Source organism: Hypanus sabinus, unplaced genomic scaffold, assembly GCF_030144855.1.
Source record: "Hypanus sabinus isolate sHypSab1 unplaced genomic scaffold, sHypSab1.hap1 scaffold_444, whole genome shotgun sequence".
In the NCBI taxonomy this organism is placed as follows: Eukaryota; Metazoa; Chordata; class Chondrichthyes; order Myliobatiformes; family Dasyatidae; genus Hypanus; species Hypanus sabinus.
The window spans coordinates 174,551-194,689 of record NW_026781318.1 but is presented as its reverse complement, the minus strand read 5'-3'; the positions used below and the strand labels follow the sequence as shown (position 1 = coordinate 194,689).

The following is a 20,139-nucleotide window of genomic DNA, read 5'->3' as shown; positions in this document are numbered from 1 at the left end:
AGACAACACGTCCACCACTCTACCTTCACCAATATGAAACACCTTCACTGTAATCCAAAGACACCACTTCCACCACGCTACCTTCAGCAATATGAAACACGTTCACTGAAATCAAGACACCACGTCCACTACTCTACCTTCACCAATATGAAACACATTCACTGAATTCCATAGACACCACATCCAACAGTCTACCTTCACCAATATGAAACACCTTCACTGAATTCCATAGACACGACAACCACGACTCTACCTTCCCCAATATGAAACACATTCACTGAATTCCATAGACACCACATCCAACAGTCTATCTTCACCAATATGAAACACCTTCACTGAATTCCATAGACACCACGTCCACCGCTCTACCTTCATCAATATGAAACACCTTCACTGAATTCCATCAATACCACATCCCCCACTCTACCTTCACCAATGTGAAATACCTTCACTGAATTCCACAGACACCACGTCCACCACTCTACCTTCACCAATGTGAATCTCCTTCACTTAATTCCATTGACACCACGTCCACCACTCTAGCTTCACCAATGTGAAACACCTTTACGGAATTCCATAGAAACCACGTCCACCACTCTACCTTCACCAAAATGAAACACCTTCACTGAATTCCACAGACACCACATCCACCACTCTACCTTCACCAATATGAAACAAATTCATTGAATTCCATACAAACCAGGTCCACCACTCAACCTTCACCAATATGAAACACCTTCACTGAATTCCATCAATACCACATCCACCACGCTACCTTCCTCAATATGAATCACCTTCTCTGAATTCCATAGACACGACAACCACTACTCTACCTTCCCCAATATGAAACACATTCACTGAATGCCATTGACACCACATCCAACAGTCTACCTTCACCAATATGAAACACCTTGACTGAATTCCATAGACACCACGTCCCCCGCTCTACCTTCATCAATATGAAACACCTTCACTGAATTCCATCAATACCACATCCCCCACTCTACCTTCACCAAAGTGAAACACCTTCACTGAATTCCATCAATACCACATCCACCACACACCCTTCATCAATATGAAACATCTTCACTGAATTCCATAGACACCACATCCACCAGTCTACCTACACCAATATGAAACACCTTCACTGAATTCCATAGACACCATACCCACCACTGTACCTTCACCAATGTGAAACACCGTCACTGAATTCCACAGACGCTACGTCCACCACTGTACCTTCACCAATGTGAAACACCTTTACTGAATTCCATAGACACCACATCCACCACTCTACCTTCACCAATATGAAACACCTTCACTGTATTCCATAGAAACCACATCCACCACTCTACCTTCAAAGTGAAACACCTTCACTGAATTCCATAGACACCACATCCACCACTCTCCCTTCACCAATATGAAACACCTTCACTGAATTCCATACACACCAAATCCACGACACTGCATTCATCAATTGAAACACTTTCACTGAATTCCATACACACCACGTCCACCACTGTACCTTCATCAATGTAAAACACCTTCAATGAACACCAAAGACACCACATCCACCACTCTACCTTCACCAATATGAAACACCTTCACTGAATTCCACAGACACCACGTCCACCACTCTATCTTCACCAATGTGAAAATCCTTCACTTAATTCCATAGACACCACTTCCGCCACTCTACCTTCACCATAATGAAACACATTCACTGAATTCCATTGACACCACGTCCACCACTCTACCTTCACATTAATGAAACACCTTCATTGAATTCCATTGACACCACGTCCACCACTCTACCTTCACCAATATGAAACACCTTCACTGAATTCCATAGTCACCGCATCCACCACTCTACCTTCACCAATATGAAACACCTTCACTGTAATCCAAAGACACCACTTCCACCACTCTAACTTCACCAATATGAAACACCTACACTGAATTCCACAGACACCACATCCACTACTCTGCCTTCAGCAATGTGAAACACCTTCACTGAATTCCATTGACACCACATCCACCACTCTACCTTCACCAATGCGAAACTCCTTCACTGAATTCCATACACACCACGTCCACCACTGTACCTTCATCAATGTGATTCACCTTCACTGAATTCCATCAATAGCACATCCACCACTCTACCTTCACCAAAATGAAACACCTTCACTGAATTCCATCAATACCACATCCACCACGCACCCTTCATCAATATGAAACATCTTCTCTGAAATCCATAGACACCATATCCACCACTCCACCTTCACCAATATGAAACACCTTCACTGAATTCAAGACACCACATCCACCAGTCTACCTACACCAATATGAAACACCTTCACTGAATTCCATAGACACCATACCCACCACTGTACCTTCACCAATGTGAAACACCGTCACTGAATTCCACAGACGCTACGTCCACCACTGTACCTTCACCAATGTGAAACACCTTCACTGAATTCCATGGACACCACATCCACCACTCTACATTCATCAATGTGAAACGCTTTTAGTGAATTCCATAGACACCACATCCACCACTCTACATTCACCAATGTGAAACAACTTCACTGAATTCCATAGACACCACGTCGACCACTCCACCTTCACCAATATGAAACACCTTCACTGAATTCAAGACAGCACATCCACCAGTCTACCTACACCAATATGAAAAACCTTCACTGAATTCCATCGACACCATACCCACCACTGTACCTTCACCAATGTGAAACACCTTCACTGAATTCCACAGACACCACATCCACTACTCTGCCTTCAGCAATGTGAAACACCTTCACTGCATTCCATTTTCACCACATCCACCACTCTACCTTCACCAATGCGAAACTCCTTCACTGAATTCCATACACACCACATCCACCACTGTACCTTCATCAATGTGATTCACCTTCACTGAATTCCATCAATAGCACATCCACCACTCTACCTTCACCAAAATGAAACACCTTCACTGAATTCAAGACACCACATCCACCAGTCTACCTACACCAATATGAAAAACCTTCACTGAATTCCATCGACACATTACCCACCACTGTACCTTCACCAATGTGAAACACCTTCACTGAATTCCATTGACACCACGTCCACCACTCTACCTTCACCAATGTGAAACAACTTCACTGAATTCCATAGACACCACATCCACCACTCTACATTCATGAATGTGAAACTCCTTTATTGAATTCCATAGACACCACATCCACCACTGTACCTTCACCAATATGAAACACCTTCACTGAATTCCATCAATACCACATCCACCACGCACCCTTCATCAATATGAAACATCTTCCCTGAATTCCATTGACACCACATCCACCACGCTACCTTCACCAATGTGAAACACATTCACTGAATTCCCTTGACACCACATCAACCACTCTACCTTCACCAATGTGAAATACCTTCACTGAATTCCACAGACACCACGTCCACCACTCTACCTTCACCAATGTGTATCTCCTTCACTTAATTCCATTGAGACCACGTCCACCACTCTAGCTTCACCAATGTGAAACACCTTTACGGAATTCCATAGAAACCACGTCCACCACTCTACCTTCACCAAAATGAAACACCTTCACTGAATTCCACAGACACCACATCCACCACTCTACCTTCACCAATATGAAACAAATTCATTGAATTCCATACAAACCAGGTCCACCACTCAACCTTCAACAATATGAAACACCTTCACTGAATTCCATCAATACCACATCCACCACGCTACCTTCCTCAATATGAATCACCTTCTCTGAATTCCATAGACACGACAACCACTACTCTACCTTCACCAATATGAAACACCTTCACTGAATTCCATAGACACCACATCCACCAGTCTACCTACACCAATATGAAACACCTTCACTGAATTCCATAGACACCATACCCACCACTGTACCTTCACCAATGTGAAACACCGTCACTGAATTCCACAGACGCTACGTCCACCACTGTACCTTCACCAATGTGAAACACCTTTACTGAATTCCATAGACACCACATCCACCACTCTACCTTCACCAATATGAAACACCTTCACTGTATTCCATAGAAACCACATCCACCACTCTACCTTCAAAGTGAAACACCTTCACTGAATTCCATAGACACCACATCCACCACTCTCCCTTCACCAATATGAAACACCTTCACTGAATTCCATAGACACCACATCAACCACTGTACCTTCACCAATATGAAACACCTTCACTGAATTCCATCAATACCACATCCACCACGCACCCTTCATCAATATGAAACATTTTCCCTGAATTCCATTGACACCACATCCACCACTCTACCTTCACCAATGTGAAACACATTCACTGAATTCCCTTGACACCACATCAACCACTCTACCTTCACCAATGTGAAATACCTTCACTGAATTCCACAGACACCACGTCCACCACTCTACCTTCACCAATGTGAATCTCCTTCACTTAATTCCATTGAGACCACGTCCACCACTCTAGCTTCACCAATGTGAAACACCTTTACGGAATTCCATAGAAACCACGTCCACCACTCTACCTTCACCAAAATGAAACACCTTCACTGAATTCCACAGACACCACATCCACCACTCTACCTTCACCAATATGAAACAAATTCATTGAATTCCATACAAACCAGGTCCACCACTCAACCTTCAACAATATGAAACACCTTCACTGAATTCCATCAATACCACATCCACCACGCTACCTTCCTCAATATGAATCACCTTCTCTGAATTCCATAGACACGACAACCACTACTCTACCTTCCCCAATATGAAACACATTCACTGAATGCCATTGACACCACATCCAACAGTCTACCTTCACCAATATGAAACACCTTGACTGAATTCCATAGACACCACGTCCCCCGCTCTACCTTCATCAATATGAAACACCTTCACTGAATTCCATCAATACCACATCCCCCTCTCTACCTTCACCAAAGTGAAACACCTTCACTGAATTCCATCAATACCACATCCACCACGCACCCTTCATCAATATGAAACATCTTCTCTGAATTCCAGACACCAAATCCACCACTCTACCTTCACCAATATGAAACACCTTCACTGAATTCCATAGACACCACATCCACCAGTCTACCTACACCAATATGAAACACCTTCACTGAATTCCATAGACACCATACCCACCACTGTACCTTCACCAATGTGAAACACCGTCACTGAATTCCACAGACGCTACGTCCACCACTGTACCTTCACCAATGTGAAACACCTTTACTGAATTCCATAGACACCACATCCACCACTCTACCTTCACCAATATGAAACACCTTCACTGTATTCCATAGAAACCACATCCACCACTCTACCTTCAAAGTGAAACACCTTCACTGAATTCCATAGACACCACATCCACCACTCTCCCTTCACCAATATGAAACACCTTCAGTGAATTCCATACACACCAAATCCACGACACTACATTCATCAATTGAAACACTTTCACTGAATTCCATACACACCACGTCCACCACTGTACCTTCATCAATGTAAAACACCTTCAATGAACACCAAAGACACCACATCCACCACTCTACCTTCACCAATATGAAACACCTTCACTGAATTCCACAGACACCACGTCCAGCACTCTATCTTCACCAATGTGAAAATCCTTCACTTAATTCCATAGACACCACATCCACCAGTCTACCTACACCAATATGAAACACCTTCACTGAATTCCATAGACACCATACCCACCACTGTACCTTCACCAATGTGAAACACCTTCACTGAATTCCATAGACATCACATCCACCACTACCTTCACCAATATGAAACACCTTCACTGTATTCCATGGAAACCACATCCACCACTCTACCTTCAAAGTGAAACACCTTCACTGAATTCCATAGACACCACATCCACCACTCTCCCTTCACCAATGTGAAACACCTTCACTGAATTCCATACACACCACATCCACCACTCTACATTCATCAATTTAAACACCTTCACTGAATTCCAGACACACCACGTCCACCACTGTACCTTCATCAATGTAAAACACCTTCAATGAACACCAAAGACACCACATCCACCACTCTATCTTCACCACAATGAAACACATTCACTGAATTCCATTGACACCACGTCCAGCACTCTACCTTCACCATAATGAAACACCTTAAATGAATTCCATTGACACCACGTCCACCACTCTACCTTCACCAATATGAAACACCTTGACTGAATTCCATAGTCACCGCATCCACCACTCTACCTTCACCAATATGAAACACCTTCACTGTAATCCAAAGACACCACTTCCACCACTCTAACTTCACCAATATGAAACACCTTCACTGAATTCCACAGACACCACATCCACTACTCTGCCTTCAGCAATGTGAAACACCTTCACTGAATTCCATTGACACCACATCCACCACTCTACCTTCACCAATGCGAAACTCCTTCACTGAATTCCATACACACCACGTCCACCACTGTACCTTCATCAATGTGATTCACCTTCACTGAATTCCATCAATAGCACATCCACCACTCTACCTTCACCAAAATGAAACACCTTCACTGAATTCCATCAATACCACATCCACCACGCACCCTTCATCAATATGAAACATCTTCTCTGAAATCCATAGACACCATATCCACCACTCCACCTTCACCAATATGAAACACCTTCACTGAATTCAAGACACCACATCCACCAGTCTACCTACACCAATATGAAACACCTACACTGAATTCCATAGACACCATACCCACCACTGTACCTTCACCAATGTGAAACACCGTCACTGAATTCCACAGACGCTACGTCCACCACTGTACCTTCACCAATGTGAAACACCTTCACTGAATTCCATGGACACCACATCCACCACACTACATTCATCAATGTGAAACGCTTTTAGTGAATTCCATAGACACCACATCCACCACTCTACATTCACCAATGTGAAACAACTTCACTGAATTCCACAGACACCACGTCCACCACTCCACCTTCACCAATATGAAACACCTTCACTGTAATCCAAAGACACCACTTCCACCACTCTACCTTCACCAATATGAAACACGTTCACTGAAATCAAGACACCACGTCCACCACTCTACCTTCACCAGTATGAAACAAATTCACTGAATTCCATACAAAACACTTCCACCACTCTACCTTCACCAATATGAAACACCTTCACTGAATTCCATACACACCAAATCCACGACACAACATTCATCAATTGAAACACTTTCACTGAATTCCATACACACCACGTCCACCACTGTACCTTCATCAATGTAAAACACCTTCAATGAACACCAAAGACACCACATCCACCACTCTACCTTCACCAATATGAAACACCTTCACTGAATTCCACAGACACCACGTCCACCACTCTATCTTCACCAATGTGAAAATCCTTCACTTAATTCCATAGACACCACTTCCGCCACTCTACCTTCACCATAATGAAACACATTCACTGAATTCCATTGACACCACGTCCACCACTCTACCTTCACCATAATGAAACACCTTCATTGAATTCCATTGACACCACGTCCACCACTCTACCTTCACCAATATGAAACACCTTCACTGTAATCCAAAGACACCACTTCCACCACTCTACCTTCACCAATAAGAAACACCTTCACTGAATTCCATAGTCACCGCATCCACCACTCTACCTTCACCAATATGAAACACCTTCACTGTAATCCAAAGACACCACTTCCACCACTCTAACTTCACCAATATGAAACACCTTCACTGAATTCCACAGACACCACATCCACTACTCTGCCTTCAGCAATGTGAAACACCTTCACTGAATTCCATTGACACCACATCCACCACTTTCCCTTCACCAATATGAAACACCTTCACTGAATTCCATACACACCAAATCCACGACACTACATTCATCAATTGAAACACTTTCACTGAATTCCGTACACACCACGTCCACCACTGTACCTTCATCAATGTAAAACACCTTCAATGAACACCAAAGACACCACATCCACCACTCTACCTTCACCAATATGAAAAACCTTCACTGAATTCCACAGACACCACGTCCAGCACTCTATCTTCACCAATGTGAAAATCCTTCACTTAATTCCATAGACACCATTTCCGCCACTCTACCTTCACCATAATGAAACACATTCACTGAATTCCATTGACACCACGTCCACCACTCTACCTTCACATTAATGAAACACCTTCATTGAATTCCATTGACACCACGTCCACCACTCTACCTTCACCAATATGAAACACCTTCACTGAATTCCATAGTCACCGCATCCACCACTCTACCTTCACCAATATGAAACACCTTCACTGTAATCCAAAGACACCACTTCCACTACTCTGCCTTCAGCAATGTGAAACACCTTCACTGAATTCCATTGACACCACATCCACCACTCTACCTTCACCAATGCGAAACTCCTTCACTGAATTCCATACACACCACGTCCACCACTGTACCTTCATCAAAGTGATTCACCTTCACTGAATTCCATCAATAGCACATCCACCACGCACCCTTCATCAATATGAAACATCTTCTCTGTAATCCATAGACACCATATCCACCACTCCACCTTCACCAATATGAAACACCTTCACTGAATTCAAGACACCACATCCACCAGTCTACCTACACCAATATGAAACACCTTCACTGAATTCCATAGACACCATACCCACCACTGTACCTTCACCAATGTGAAACACTGTCACTGAATTCCACAGACGCTACGTCCACCACTGTACCTTCACCAATGTGAAACACCTTCACTGAATTCCATGGACACCACATCCACCACTCTACCTTCACCAATATGAAACACCTTCACTGTATTCCATAGAAACCACATCCACCACTCTACCTTCAAAGTGAAACACCTTCACTGAATTCCATAGACACCACATCCACCACTCTCCCTTCTCCAATTTGAAACACCTTCACTGAATTCCATACACACCAAATCCACGACACTACATTCATCAATTGAAACACTTTCACTGAATTCCGTACACACCACGTCCACCACTGTACCTTCATCAATATAAAACACCTTCAATGAACACCAAAGACACCACATCCACCACTCTACCTTCACCAATATGAAACACCTTCACTGAATTCCACAGACACCACGTCCACCACTCTATCTTCACCAATGTGAAAATCCTTCACTTAATTCCATAGACACCACTTCCGCCACTCTACCTTCACCATAATGAAACACATTCACTGAATTCCATTGACACCACGTCCACCACTCTACCTTCACATTAATGAAACACCTTCATTGAATTCCATTGACACCACGTCCACCACTCTACCTTCACCAATATGAAACACCTTCACTGAATTCCATAGTCACCGCATCCACCACTCTACCTTCACCAATATGAAACACCTTCACTGTAATCCAAAGACACCACTTCCACCACTCTAACTTCACCAATATGAAACACCTTCACTGAATTCCACAGACACCACATCCACTACTCTGCCTTCAGCAATGTGAAACACCTTCACTGAATTCCATTGACACCACATCCACCACTCTACCTTCACCAATGCGAAACTCCTTCACTGAATTCCATACACACCACGTCCACCACTGTACCTTCATCAATGTGATTCACCTTCACTGAATTCCATCAATAGCACATCCACCACTCTACCTTCACCAAAATGAAACACCTTCACTGAATTCCATCAATACCACATCCACCACGCACCCTTCATCAATATGAAACATCTTCTCTGAAATCCATAGACACCATATCCACCACTCCACCTTCACCAATATGAAACACCTTCACTGAATTCAAGACACCACATCCACCAGTCTACCTACACCAATATGAAACACCTTCACTGAATTCCATAGACACCATACCCACCACTGTACCTTCACCAATGTGAAACACCGTCACTGAATTCCACAGACGCTACGTCCACCACTGTACCTTCACCAATGTGAAACACCTTCACTGAATTCCATGGACACCACATCCACCACTCTACATTCATCAATGTGAAACGCTTTTACTGAATTTCATAGACACCACATCCACCACTCTACATTCACCAATGTGAAACACATTCACTGAATTCCATACACACCACGTCCACCACTGTACCTTCATCAATGTGAATCACCTTCACTGAATTCCTTAGACACCACGTCCACCACTCTACCTTCACCAATGTGAAACTCCTTCACATAACTCCATAGACACCACGTCCGCCACTCTACCTTCACCAATATGAAACACCTTCACTGAATTCCATTGACACCACGTCCGCCACTCTACCTTCACCAAAGTTAAACATCTTCACGGAATTCCATAGACACCACTTCCACCACTCGACCTTCACCAATGAGAAACACCTTCACTGTAATCCAAAGACACCACTTCCACCACTCTACCTTCACCAATATGAAACACGTTCACTGAAATCAATAGACACCACCTCCACCACTCTACCTTCACCAATATGAAACAAGTTAACTGAATTCCATACAAACCACGTCCACCACTCTACCTTCACCAATATGAAACAACTTCTCTGAATTCCATAGAAACCACTTCCACCACTCTACCTTCATCAATGTGAAAGTCCTTCACTGAATTCAATAGACACCATATCCACCACTGTACCTTCAACAATGTGAAACACCGTCACTGAATTCCACAGACACCACATCCACCACTGTACCTTCACCAATGTGAAACAACTTCGCTGAATTCCATAGACATCGCGTCCACCACTCTACCTTCACCAATATGAAACACCTTCACTGTAATCGACAGACACCACGTCCACCACTCTACCTTCACCAGTATGAAACAAATTCACTGAATTCCATACAAACCATGTCCACCACTCTGCCTTCACCAATACGAAACACCTTCACTGAATTCCATCAATAACACATCCACCACGCTACCTTCATCAATTTGAAACAGCTTCACTGAATTCCATCAATACTACATCCACCACGCTACCTTCCTCAATATGAATCATCTTCTCTGAATTCCAGACACGACAACCACTACTCTACCTTCCCCAATATGAAGCACATTCACTGAATTTCATAGACACCACATCCAACAGTCTACCTTCACCAATATGAAACACCTTCACTGAATTCCATAGACACCACGTCACCCGCTCTACATTCATCAATATGAAACACCTTCACTGAATTCCATCAATACCACATCCACCACGCACCCTTCATCAATATGAAACATCTTCTCTGAATTCCAGACACCAAATCCACCACTCTACCTTCACCAATATGAAACACCTTCACTGAATTCCATAGACACCACATCCACTAGTCTACCTACACCAATATGAAACACCTTCACTGAATTCCATAGACACCATACCCACCACTGTACCTTCACCAATGTGAAACACCGTCACTGAATTCCACAGACGCTACGTCCACCACTGTACCTTCACCAATGTGAAACACCTTTACTGAATTCCATAGACACCACATCCACCACTCTACCTTCAAAGTGAAACACCTTCACTGAATTCCATAGACACCACATCCACCACTCTCCCTTCACCAATATGAAACACCTTCACTGAATTCCATACACACCAAATCCACGACACAACATTCATCAATTGAAACACTTTCACTGAATTCCATACACACCACGTCCACCACTGTACCTTCATCAATGTAAAACACCTTCAATGAACACCAAAGACACCACATCCACCACTCTACCTTCACCAATATGAAACACCTTCACTGAATTCCACAGACACCACGTCCACCACTCTATCTTCACCAATGTGAAAATCCTTCACTTAATTCCATAGACACCACTTCCGCCACTCTACCTTCACCATAATGAAACACATTCACTGAATTCCATTGACACCACGTCCACCACTCTACCTTCACCATAATGAAACACCTTCATTGAATTCCATTGACACCACGTCCACCACTCTACCTTCACCAATATGAAGCACCTTCACTGTAATCCAAAGACACCACTTCCACCACTCTACCTTCACCAATAAGAAACACCTTCACTGAATTCCATAGTCACCGCATCCACCACTCTACCTTCACCAATATGAAACACCTTCACTGTAATCCAAAGACACCACTTCCACCACTCTAACTTCACCAATATGAAACACCTTCACTGAATTCCACAGACACCACATCCACTACTCTGCCTTCAGCAATGTGAAACACCTTCACTGAATTCCATTGACACCACATCCACCACTTTCCCTTCACCAATATGAAACACCTTCACTGAATTCCATACACACCAAATCCACGACACTACATTCATCAATTGAAACACTTTCACTGAATTCCGTACACACCACGTCCACCACTGTACCTTCATCAATGTAAAACACCTTCAATGAACACCAAAGACACCACATCCACCACTCTACCTTCACCAATATGAAAAACCTTCACTGAATTCCACAGACACCACGTCCAGCACTCTATCTTCACCAATGTGAAAATCCTTCACTTAATTCCATAGACACCATTTCCGCCACTCTACCTTCACCATAATGAAACACATTCACTGAATTCCATTGACACCACGTCCACCACTCTACCTTCACATTAATGAAACACCTTCATTGAATTCCATTGACACCACGTCCACCACTCTACCTTCACCAATATGAAACACCTTCACTGAATTCCATAGTCACCGCATCCACCACTCTACCTTCACCAATATGAAACACCTTCACTGTAATCCAAAGACACCACTTCCACTACTCTGCCTTCAGCAATGTGAAACACCTTCACTGAATTCCATTGACACCACATCCACCACTCTACCTTCACCAATGCGAAACTCCTTCACTGAATTCCATACACACCACGTCCACCACTGTACCTTCATCAAAGTGATTCACCTTCACTGAATTCCATCAATAGCACATCCACCACGCACCCTTCATCAATATGAAACATCTTCTCTGAAATCCATAGACACCATATCCACCACTCCACCTTCACCAATATGAAACACCTTCACTGAATTCAAGACACCACATCCACCAGTCTACCTACACCAATATGAAACACCTTCACTGAATTCCATAGACACCATACCCACCACTGTACCTTCACCAATGTGAAACACTGTCACTGAATTCCACAGACGCTACGTCCACCACTGTACCTTCACCAATGTGAAACACCTTCACTGAATTCCATGGACACCACATCCACCACTCTACCTTCACCAATATGAAACACCTTCACTGTATTCCATAGAAACCACATCCACCACTCTACCTTCAAAGTGAAACACCTTCACTGAATTCCATAGACACCACATCCACCACTCTCCCTTCTCCAATTTGAAACACCTTCACTGAATTCCATACACACCAAATCCACGACACTACATTCATCAATTGAAACACTTTCACTGAATTCCGTACACACCACGTCCACCACTGTACCTTCATCAATATAAAACACCTTCAATGAACACCAAAGACACCACATCCACCACTCTACCTTCACCAATATGAAACACCTTCACTGAATTCCACAGACACCACGTCCACCACTCTATCTTCACCAATGTGAAAATCCTTCACTTAATTCCATAGACACCACTTCCGCCACTCTACCTTCACCATAATGAAACACATTCACTGAATTCCATTGACACCACGTCCACCACTCTACCTTCACATTAATGAAACACCTTCATTGAATTCCATTGACACCACGTCCACCACTCTACCTTCACCAATATGAAACACCTTCACTGAATTCCATAGTCACCGCATCCACCACTCTACCTTCACCAATATGAAACACCTTCACTGTAATCCAAAGACACCACTTCCACCACTCTAACTTCACCAATATGAAACACCTTCACTGAATTCCACAGACACCACATCCACTACTCTGCCTTCAGCAATGTGAAACACCTTCACTGAATTCCATTGACACCACATCCACCACTCTACCTTCACCAATGCGAAACTCCTTCACTGAATTCCATACACACCACGTCCACCACTGTACCTTCATCAATGTGATTCACCTTCACTGAATTCCATCAATAGCACATCCACCACTCTACCTTCACCAAAATGAAACACCTTCACTGAATTCCATCAATACCACATCCACCACGCACCCTTCATCAATATGAAACATCTTCTCTGAAATCCATAGACACCATATCCACCACTCCACCTTCACCAATATGAAACACCTTCACTGAATTCAAGACACCACATCCACCAGTCTACCTACACCAATATGAAACACCTTCACTGAATTCCATAGACACCATACCCACCACTGTACCTTCACCAATGTGAAACACCGTCACTGAATTCCACAGACGCTACGTCCACCACTGTACCTTCACCAATGTGAAACACCTTCACTGAATTCCATGGACACCACATCCACCACTCTACATTCATCAATGTGAAACGCTTTTACTGAATTTCATAGACACCACATCCACCACTCTACATTCACCAATGTGAAACACATTCACTGAATTCCATACACACCACGTCCACCACTGTACCTTCATCAATGTGAATCACCTTCACTGAATTCCTTAGACACCACGTCCACCACTCTACCTTCACCAATGTGAAACTCCTTCACATAACTCCATAGACACCACGTCCGCCACTCTACCTTCACCAATATGAAACACCTTCACTGAATTCCATTGACACCACGTCCGCCACTCTACCTTCACCAAAGTTAAACATCTTCACGGAATTCCATAGACACCACTTCCACCACTCGACCTTCACCAATGAGAAACACCTTCACTGTAATCCAAAGACACCACTTCCACCACTCTACCTTCACCAATATGAAACACGTTCACTGAAATCAATAGACACCACCTCCACCACTCTACCTTCACCAATATGAAACAAGTTAACTGAATTCCATACAAACCACTTCCACCACTCTACCTTCATCAATGTGAAAGTCCTTCACTGAATTCAATAGACACCATATCCACCACTGTACCTTCAACAATGTGAAACACCGTCACTGAATTCCACAGACACCACATCCACCACTGTACCTTCACCAATGTGAAACAACTTCGCTGAATTCCATAGACATCGCGTCCACCACTCTACCTTCACCAATATGAAACACCTTCACTGTAATCGACAGACACCACGTCCACCACTCTACCTTCACCAGTATGAAACAAATTCACTGAATTCCATACAAACCATGTCCACCACTCTGCCTTCACCAATACGAAACACCTTCACTGAATACCATCAATAACACATCCACCACGCTACCTTCATCAATTTGAAACAGCTTCACTGAATTCCATCAATACTACATCCACCACGCTACCTTCCTCAATATGAATCACCTTCTCTGAATTCCAGACACGACAACCACTACTCTACCTTCCCCAATATGAAGCACATTCACTGAATTTCATAGACACCACATCCAACAGTCTACCTTCACCAATATGAAACACCTTCACTGAATTCCATAGACACCACGTCACCCGCTCTACATTCATCAATATGAAACACCTTCACTGAATTCCATCAATACCACATCCACCACGCACCCTTCATCAATATGAAACATCTTCTCTGAATTCCAGACACCAAATCCACCACTCTACCTTCACCAATATGAAACACCTTCACTGAATTCCATAGACACCACATCCACTAGTCTACCTACACCAATATGAAACACCTTCACTGAATTCCATAGACACCATACCCACCACTGTACCTTCACCAATGTGAAACACCGTCACTGAATTCCAGACGCTACGTCCACCACTGTACCTTCACCAATGTGAAACACCTTTACTGAATTCCATAGACACCACATCCACCACTCTACCTTCACCAATATGAAACACCTTCACTGTATTCCATAGAAACCACATCCACCACTCTACCTTCAAAGTGAAACACCTTCACTGAATTCCATAGACACCACATCCACCACTCTCCCTTCACCAATATGAAACACCTTCACTGAATTCCATACACACCAAATCCACGACACTACATTCATCAATTGAAACACTTTCACTGAATTCCATACACACCACGTCCACCACTGTACCTTCATCAATGTAAAACACCTTCAATGAACACCAAAGACACCACATCCACCACTCTACCTTCACCAATAAGAAACACCTTCACTGAATTCCACAGACACCACGTCCACCACTCTATCTTCACCAATGTGAAAATCCTTCACTTAATTCCATAGACACCACTTCCGCCACTCTACCTTCACCATAATGAAACACATTCACTGAATTCCATTGACACCACGTCCACCACTCTACCTTCACCAATATGAAACACCTTCACTGTAATCCAAAGACACCAATTCCACCACTCTAACTTCACCAATATGAAACACCTTCACTGAATTCCAGACACCACATCCACTACTCTGCCTTCAGCAATGTGAAACACCTTCACTGAATTCCATACAGACCAAATCCACGACACTACATTCATCAATTGAAACACTTTCACTGAATTCCATACACACCACGTCCACCACTGTACCTTCATCAATGTAAAACACCTTCAATGAACACCAAAGACACCACATCCACCACTCTACCTTCACCAATATGAAACACCTTCACTGAATTCCACAGACACCACGTCCACCACTCTATCTTCACCAATGTGAAAATCCTTCACTTAATTCCATAGACACCACTTCCGCCACTCTACCTTCACCATAATGAAACACATTCACTGAATTCCATTGACACCACGTCCACCACTCTACCTTCACATTAATGAAACACCTTCATTGAATTCCATTGACACCACGTCCACCACTCTACCTTCACCAATATGAAACACCTTCACTGAATTCCATAGTCACCGCATCCACCACTCTACCTTCACCAATATGAAACACCTTCACTGTAATCCAAAGACACCACTTCCACCACTCTAACTTCACCAATATGAAACACCTTCACTGAATTCCACAGACACCACGTCCACTACTCTGCCTTCAGCAATGTGAAACACCTTCACTGAATTCCATTGACACCACATCCACCACTCTACCTTCACCAATGCGAAACTCCTTCACTGAATTCCATACACACCACGTCCACCACTGTACCTTCATCAATGTGATTCACCTTCACTGAATTCCATCAATAGCACATCCACCACTCTACCTTCACCAAAATGAAACACCTTCACTGAATTCCATCAATACCACATCCACCACGCACCCTTCATCAATATGAAACATCTTCTCTGAAATCCATAGACACCATATCCACCACTCCACCTTCACCAATATGAAACACCTTCACTGAATTCAAGACACCACATCCACCAGTCTACCTACACCAATATGAAACACCTTCACTGAATTCCATAGACACTATACCCACCACTGTACCTTCACCAATGTGAAACACCGTCACTGAATTCCAGACGCTACGTCCACCACTGTACCTTCACCAATGTGAAACACCTTTACTGAATTCCATAGACACCACATCCACCACTCTACCTTCACCAATATGAAACACCTTCACTGTATTCCATAGAAACCACATCCACCACTCTACCTTCAATGTGAAACACCTTCACTGAATTCCATAGACACCACAGCCACCACTCTCCCTTCACCAATATGAAACACCTTCACTGAATTCCATACACACCAAATCCACGACACTACATTCATCAATTGAAACACTTTCACTGAATTCCATACACACCACGTCCACCACTGTACCTTCATCAATGTAAAACACCTTCAATGAACACCAAAGACACCACATCCACCACTCTACCTTCACCAATAAGAAACACCTTCACTGAATTCCACAGACACCACGTCCACCACTCTATCTTCACCAATGTGAAAATCCTTCACTTAATTCCATAGACACCACTTCCGCCACTCTACCTTCACCATAATGAAACACATTCACTGAATTCCATTGACACCACGTCCACCACTCTACCTTCACCATAATGAAACACCTTCATTGAATTCCATTGACACCACGTCCACCACTCTACCTTCACCAATAAGAAACACCTTCACTGAATTCCATAGTCACCGCATCCACCACTCTACCTTCACCAATATGAAACACCTTCACTGTAATCCAAAGACACCACTTCCACCACTCTAACTTCACCAATATGAAACACCTTCACTGAATTCCAGACACCACATCCACTACTCTGCCTTCAGCAATGTGAAACACCTTCACTGAATTCCATACAGACCAAATCCACGACACTACATTCATCAATTGAAACACTTTCACTGAATTCCATACACACCACGTCCACCACTGTACCTTCATCAATGTAAAACACCTTCAATGAACACCAAAGACACCACATCCACCACTCTACCTTCACCAATATGAAACACCTTCACTGAATTCCACAGACACCACGTCCAGCACTCTATCTTCACCAATGTGAAAATCCTTCACTTAATTCCATAGACACCACTTCCGCCACTCTACCTTCACCATAATGAAACACATTCACTGAATTCCATTGACACCACGTCCACCACTCTACCTTCACATTAATGAAACACCTTCATTGAATTCCATTGACACCACGTCCACCACTCTACCTTCACCAATATGAAACACCTTCACTGAATTCCATAGTCACCGCATCCACCACTCTACCTTCACCAATATGAAACACCTTCACTGTAATCCAAAGACACCACTTCCACCACTCTAACTTCACCAATATGAAACACCTTCACTGAATTCCACAGACACCACGTCCACTACTCTGCCTTCAGCAATGTGAAACACCTTCACTGAATTCCATTGACACCACATCCACCACTCTACCTTCACCAATGCGAAACTCCTTCACTGAATTCCATACACACCACGTCCACCACTGTACCTTCATCAATGTGATTCACCTTCACTGAATTCCATCAATAGCACATCCACCACTCTACCTTCACCAAAATGAAACACCTTCACTGAATTCCATCAATACCACATCCACCACGCACCCTTCATCAATATGAAACATCTTCTCTGAAATCCATAGACACCATATCCACCACTCCACCTTCACCAATATGAAACACCTTCACTGAATTCAAGACACCACATCCACCAGTCTACCTACACCAATATGAAACACCTTCACTGAATTCCATAGACACCATACCCACCACTGTACCTTCACCAATGTGAAACACCGTCACTGAATTCCACAGACGCTACGTCCACCACTGTACCTTCACCAATATGAAACACCTTCACTGTATTCCATAGAAACCACATCCACCACTCTACCTTCAATGTGAAACACCTTCACTGAATTCCATAGACACCACAGCCACCACTCTCCCTTCACCAATATGAAACACCTTCACTGAATTCCATACACACCAAATCCACGACACTACATTCATCAATTGAAACACTTTCACTGAATTCCATACACACCACGTCCACCACTGTACCTTCATCAATGTAAAACACCTTCAATGAACACCAAAGACACCACATCCACCACTCTACCTTCACCAATATGAAACACCTTCACTGAATTCCACAGACACCACGTCCACCACTCTATCTTCACCAATGTGAAAATCCTTCACTTAATTCCATAGACACCACTTCCGCCACTCTACCTTCACCATAATGGAACACATTCACTGAATTCCATTGACACCACGTCCACCACTCTACCTTCACCATAATGAAACACCTTCACTGAATTCCATAGTCACCGCATCCACCACTCTAACTTCACCAATATGAAACACCTTCACTGTAATCCAAAGACACCACTTCCACCACTCTAACTTCACCAATATGAAACATCTTCACTGAATTCCACAGACACCACATCCACTACTCTGCCTTCAGCAATGTGAAACACCTTCACTGAATTCCATTGACACCACATCCACCACTCTACCTTCACCAATGCGAAACTCC

At 43.4% G+C, this 20,139-nt stretch overlaps 1 protein-coding gene and 1 long non-coding RNA gene across 4 annotated transcripts in view; both read right to left on the bottom strand.

Annotated features, from left to right (window-relative positions):
* Nucleotides 1-20,139, bottom strand: part of LOC132388967 (retinol-binding protein 1-like) — a 65,657-nt gene that overhangs the window by 33,912 nt on the left and 11,606 nt on the right. The window lies entirely within an intron of this gene.
* LOC132388968 (uncharacterized) lies at nucleotides 1,091-19,428 on the bottom strand. 3 transcript variants are annotated; one of them, XR_009510378.1, is made up of 4 exons: nucleotides 12,155-19,428; nucleotides 11,022-12,096; nucleotides 3,279-5,129; nucleotides 1,091-2,990 (listed from the first exon to the last, which is right to left on the bottom strand). It is a non-coding gene; the product is annotated as an uncharacterized LOC132388968 (long non-coding RNA). The 3 variants fall into 3 exon arrangements; XR_009510377.1 differs by having other exon boundaries at nucleotides 1,091-5,129; nucleotides 12,155-12,347; nucleotides 12,927-19,428; XR_009510376.1 differs by having other exon boundaries at nucleotides 1,091-5,129.